The sequence below is a fragment of the Triticum dicoccoides genome, chromosome 6A, assembly GCF_002162155.2.
Source record: "Triticum dicoccoides isolate Atlit2015 ecotype Zavitan chromosome 6A, WEW_v2.0, whole genome shotgun sequence".
Taxonomy (NCBI): domain Eukaryota; kingdom Viridiplantae; phylum Streptophyta; class Magnoliopsida; order Poales; family Poaceae; genus Triticum; species Triticum dicoccoides.
In genome coordinates this window covers 379181523-379188193 of record NC_041390.1, presented here as the reverse complement: position 1 = coordinate 379188193, position 6671 = coordinate 379181523, and positions in this window count along the sequence as shown.

The window sequence follows — 6671 nt, the reverse complement described above, 5'->3', positions numbered from 1 at the left end:
TGTAATACCCTACTCCAGTGTGGTGGTGGATTGCCTCTAGGGCTGATGATGAACAGTACAAGGGCAGAACAGCCTCCGGAGGTTGAGGTGTTCTTAAGCTCGGTGAGCTTGTGTGTGTGTGGGTGGTCTGAATGATCTGTCCCCGAATGATCTATGCCTTCGTGATCCATCCTCTCCCCTTCTCCCTTCGCTAAGGTGGTGGCTAGCCCTATTTATATTGGCCCTCGTCCTCTTCCCAAATATAGAGCGGGAAGGGAGCCAACAATGGTGGGCTAATTCGAAGGGGGACAGCTAGTACAAGCTATCCTGACAGAAGTGGTCTTCGCCTGCCAAAGGCTCTGGTGGTGACATCGTCTTGGGCTCCACGATGACCTCCGTCTTGCCGTCCTCCTGGTCTTGGTCTCGTTGCACCAATATAGCAACCTTTGCCTGATGCCTTGGTACTGTTTGCCTGCGCTGGCCTCCTTAGCACCAAAGAGGAAACAAGGACGCTGCGCGCACTGGCACCCTCATGGCGCCCGCCTGGTGTCATGCGTCATGGCTCACGTCACGAGGGTCTCGTGAGGTTTGCCCCGCCTTTATATCTCCGCTCCTCATGAGTCTGCCTAGCTAGGCTACTCCCGAGGAGGTCTTCCATCGTCCGCCTCGCGAGGCTTGGACCCCCGGGAGGGTCTTGGATGCTTTGTTGGTGAAGATGGGTCGTACGGCCTGCAGGCTTAGCCACGGCATGGGCCGCAGGCAGGCAAGTCTGGGGACCCCCGTTCCCAGGACGCCGACATGAAGCACATCTGATCGATGTCTTTCAACTTGAAGTTGAGACTCAAGAAGTTGAACTGATTGAGGCAGCGAGTTCGAAGAGCTTGTGCCAGTAGTAGTGGTCAGTAACTTGAACACTACATCAAGACCGGACTTTTGAGTTGTCTCATTGTCATCAAGATAGTTTTTATCAGCTTCCTTGGAGACCAACAAGGATGTCTCACTATCTTGAACCTTATCTGCATTACTTCCTTTACCATTGCATAACGGGTTACTCTTCTCCAATATTTTTCCGCATTCTAAAAGAGAAACAAGTAGACACATCACAGGTTTACCATGTTGTATATGAAACTCATTTTGGTAAAACAGTTCAATAGTAAGGTGGACAGGGGAACAACATGAAACAGACATATATCTATGTACCATGGTCACTGTATGGTCTATATCATTCTAGTTTTCGTTGCCAAATCAAGATAGAGACACAGTTCAAATAATATATGTTTAAGACAAAGCAAAATAGACAGAATATAAGTGTGGAAAATTACAAAGCAACAACAACACTTGTAATGTGCATGACATCAAAACATAACTGTTTATTCAATTGAAACTAAAATTGACATAGAGCAAGTTAGAACAGCAAAGCAGTTAAAGAAACAGGTTGGAGTTTCAATTCCATCCTTCAAATTTGAAAATAGTTGGTATGAGTAAATACAGTGATGCAAGAGCAAAGGAGTATGAACCATAGCTACAGAACCTGACCTGATAACAATTCTTCTTCTGCATTAAGCATTGAGTTGGGTTCGGAGTGGTGGTCCTCATCCTTTCGGCACTGTATTCCCCTTACTAACTGCTCGTGTTTGGGTGCTCTGTGGTGGAGACAATGTTGTGTCAACTGGAACTTGGTTACTATCTGCTGGGGTTGCGGTTAGAAGGAGTGTAGCTAGTTCTCTGTCCAACTGGGTAGGGGGTACAATCTGCGAGAGTCTGGTTTATGTGTGGTGGGGCTGGTTCTTAGGCAAGTACAATTGTCGTTCTATCTACATTGACTGGTAGCACTATCTTTTCTAAAGACCGTGCGTTGTTACTCCCTTAGATACTGCCATCACCCACTCCAATTTAAATGGCTGATAAACAAGAAAAGTAATTGAATGTACACACATTGTATGATAGACAGGTGCAATGGATAGCGGGGAATAAAAGAGGGCATGAAATAATTCACATTTATGTTGTCTAACCAAACATGATAGCATGACACGATTTCACATATATGATGGCTAACTAAATAGGATAGCATGACACAATTTCATATATATGATGGCTATCTAAAAAGGATGGAAAGACATAGTTGAAAATATGATGACTATGTAAACAGGATGAGATGATATAATTATATAATGTGTTTATTAAATAGGTTGGCATGCCATAATCCACATACATGTCGCCTATGGAAACATGATAGCATGATATAATTCACGGATAAAATGACATAATTCAAAATATGATGACTGTAAACACTAAACAAGATGAGGTGATATAACTATATGATGTCTTTATTAAATGGGCTGGCATGCCATAATTCAGATAGATGCTGTCTATGTAAACATGATGGCACGATATAATTCAAATATATGATTTATATACTAAGCAAGTAAGCAGATGGCAATCGCATATATGATTTAAAAACTAAGCAATGCAAGATAACATATGCATAACATGAGTAATATAACCCTGGCAAGTTTGAGCATAGACCTCAGGGGGGAAATAGGAATGGTCATCTATCTTTGAAACCTCCTCTGAGGAGCTATCTGTAACCACCAAGATGTCTGCTTCAGCTGGTAGCATTGTCTGGGCTGAATACGTTGTTTTCACTCTAGATACTTCCAACACCGCTTCAAATGGCTGGTGCAGAGGAAGAGTAATTGAATATACAAACGTTGTCGACAAATGGAATACGTAATATAAAAAAGGATAGCATGATATAATTCACATGTATCATGATTGGCTAAATAACATGGCATTGCATAATTCACATATATAATGCCTTGAAATAAGGTAACATTGCATAATTCACATATATAATGTCTTGCAACAAGATGGCATTCCACAATTCACATACATGGTAATTAGAAACTAAACAGGTGGCATTCACACAAAGCATGTCTAAACTAAGCAAATGACGTAGCAATGCAAGACACCATACGCATGATATGAGCAACATAACCCTGCCAAGTTAGAGCATACACCTTGGGGGGAATAGGACTGGTCATCTGTCTCTGAATCCTCCTTTGAGGAGCTATCCGTAACCAGCGAGATATGCGCTTCATCAGATAGCATAGTCTGCTCTGAAGGCCTTGTTTTCACTCCAGAATTTTCCATCACCGTGTCAAATGGCTAATGCACACGAAGAGTAGTTAAATGTACTATCTTTGTTGACAAATGTAATATGTAAAGAAAAAAAGGATGGCATGATATAATTCACATATAAGTTGACTGGGTAAGCAGGATGGCACTGCAAAATTCACATATATGATGCCTGACTAAACAAGATGGTGTTGCATAATTCACATATACGATAAAGAAACTAAACTGATGGCATTCACACAAAGCATGTCTAAACTAAGCAGATGACATATTTGATGTATAAAGTAAGCAATGCAAGGCACCATATGCATGATATTACCAACATCAGCATGCCAAGTTAGAGTGACGACCTCAGGGGGTAAGTAGGAGTGGTCTTCTCCTTCTGAATCCCCATCGAGACAGTTATGGTCCTCTTGATTACAATCTGCAATGGGTGGAGGGACGATGCCTTTGCACCCACCATGGAGCGTGGTCAGCATGAAATTTTATTGCCAAACAAGGTTCTTCTCTTTTGCTCTACATGTTCAGTTCCATTGTGTACAATTACTGACATGCATAGGAATAAAACATAGTGAGATTATATAAGGAGTGCATGCAGAAATCCAGAGTGATGGTACCAACCTGTGGATAGACCCAAAACCAATGATAGCCAGCAGATAATGGCTTAAGTTAAAAAATACAGATAATGGCTTCTTTACTGTTTGTTTCCCACCCAACATGAAACTCATAGTAGACACCAGAGAATAACCAGATAGTAGACATATTGTTGGGGATATAACTACTGGATATGACCCGCCCAGGCGGGACCGGGTCATACCACTGGCGACTTAAAGATGAAGATGGCGGGTCATGAAGCAAGCCTATTGAAGGACCATGACCTAAAGGCGACTTGAGGCCTAAGAGGATGAACCGCCATATGTTTAACTTGTATTGTAAGGAAACTTTAGTTAGTTACCGAGCCAGACACGTTGTGTATGAGCCGGCTGGGATTCTATAAGCTACCAGACGTCAACCTGTATATAAAGGGGTGACCCGATAGCAGGTTAAGGCAGGAAATAATTGTTCGAGAACTAGGTCAAGCATATTCGCTCCCTAGTAATTGAAATCCAAGCAATACAACCGAAAGTAGGAGTAGGCTTTTACTTCGTTGAGAGGTGCCTAACCTAGGTAAACTCCCTGTGTCCTTTGTCCCATTTAACCCCTTCAAGATAACCTAGCTACGATGGCTCCACACCTAAGTCCTTTCTCTAGGGTATCTGCCGTGTTAAGTCCAGGATAGTTGGCACCCACCTTGGGGCTAGTGCATGGTGGTTTTGAGTTCTTGAAGGGCAACTTCGCAGGGATCAAGGGATACGCCATGGGCCAGATGACCAAGAGTCGTCGCGGCAAGATCTACATCGACAATGTTGGCTGGGGCCCGAGGCAGGCTCAATTGAGTATGGGTACCGGGTCCCCTTTGGCGGAATCCATGTCTTCATCGGCAAGATCAGCTAGTCGGACACCTGCACCGACATCGTCGAGACGGCTCAGCGCGCACAACCAAGGTTCAAACCACCGCGAAGCATGCCTTTGTTGGTTTCATCCATGGGGCGGATCTTGAAGAAGGATCTGTGTCCAGGGGAGAGACGGTAATCTGCTCTGATGGTGAGTCTTAAACTGGTGAGACCGATTCAATGTATCAACTACAAGACGGTAGGATTGGTGGTTGTTTTGATGGTAGGCCAAACCAAACTGATAATTCGAAGATACTTGCAAAGATAACCAATCATACATAAAAGAATTCAGAGAAGATTCAAATATTATTCATAGATAGACTTGATCATAAACCCACAATTCATCGGTCTCTACAAACACACCGCAAAAAGAAGATTACATCGAATAGTTCTCCACAAGAGAGGGGGAGAACATTGTATTGAGATCCAAAAAGAGAGAAGAAGCCATCTAGATAATAACTATGGACCTGTAGGTCTGAGGTAAACTACTCACACTTCATCGGAGAAGCTATGGTGTTGATGTAGAAGCCCTCCGTGATCGATGCCCCCTCCGGCGGAGCTCCGGAATAGGCCCCAAGATGGTATCTCGTGGATACAGAAAGTTGCGGTGGTGGAATTAGGTTTTTGGCTCCGTATCTGATCGTTTGGGGGACTTAGGTATATATAGGAGGAAGGAGTATGTCGGTGGAGCAACAGGGGCCCCACGAAGGTGGAGGGCGCACCTGGGGAGGGTGGGTAGGCGCGCCCCCTACCTCATGGCCTCCTCTTTTGTGTCTTGACGTAGGGTCCAAGTCTCCCGGGTCTTGTTTGTTGAGAAAATCATGTTCCCGAAGGTTTCATTCCATTTGGACTCCGTTTGATATTCCTTTTCTTCGAAACCCTAAAACAGGCAAAAAACAGCAATTCTGGGTTGGGCCTCCGGTTAATAGGTTAGTCCCAAAAATAATATAAAAGTGGATAATAAAGCCCAATAATGTCCAAAATAGTAGATAATATAGCATGGAGCAATCAAAAATTATAGATACATAGGAGATGTATCAAGCATCCCCAAGCTTAATTCCTGCTCGTCCTCGAGTAGGTAAATGATAAAAACAGAATTTTTGATGCGGAGTGCTACTTGGCGTAATTTTAATGTAATTCTTCTTAATTGTGGTATGAATATTCAGATCCGAAAGATTCAAGACAAAACTTTAATATTGACATAAAAATAATAATACTTCAAGCATACTAACAAAGTAATTATGTCTTGTAAAAATAACATGGCCAAAGAAAGTTATCCCTACAAAATCATATAGTCTGGCTATGCTCCATCTTCACCACACAACATATTTAAATCATGCACAACCCCGATGACAAGCCAAGCAATTGTTTCATACTTTTGACATTCTCAAAACTTTTTCAATTTTCACGCAATACATGAGCGTGAGCCATGGACATAGAACTTATAGGTGGAATAGAACGGTGGTTGTGGAGAAGACAAAAAGGGAGAAGATTATCTCACATCAACTAGGCGTATCAACGGGCTATGGAGATGCCCATCAATAGATATCAATGTGAGTGAGTAGGGATTGCCATGCAACGGATGCACTAGAGCTATATGTTTATGAAAGCTCAAAAAGAAACTAAGTGGGTGTGCATCCAACTTGCTTGCTCATGAAGACCTAGGGCAATTTGAGGAAGCCCATCATTGGAATATACAAGCCAAGTTCTATAATGAAAAATTCCCACTAGTATAAGAAAGTGATAACATGAGAGACTCTCTACTATGAATATCATGGTGCTACTTTGAAGCACAAGTGTGGTAAAAGGATAGTAGCATTGCCCCTTCTCTCTTTTTCTCTCATTTTTTCTTCTTCTTTTTTTATTTTTTTATTTGGGGCTTTTCTCTTTTTTTATGGCCTCTTTTCTTTCTCTCTTTTTTTATTTTTCGTCCGGAGTCTCATCCCGACTTGTGGGGGAATCGTAGTCTCCATCATCCTTTCCTCATTGGGACAATGCTCTAATAATGATGATCATCACACTTTTATTTTTCTTACAACTCAATAATTACAACTCGATACT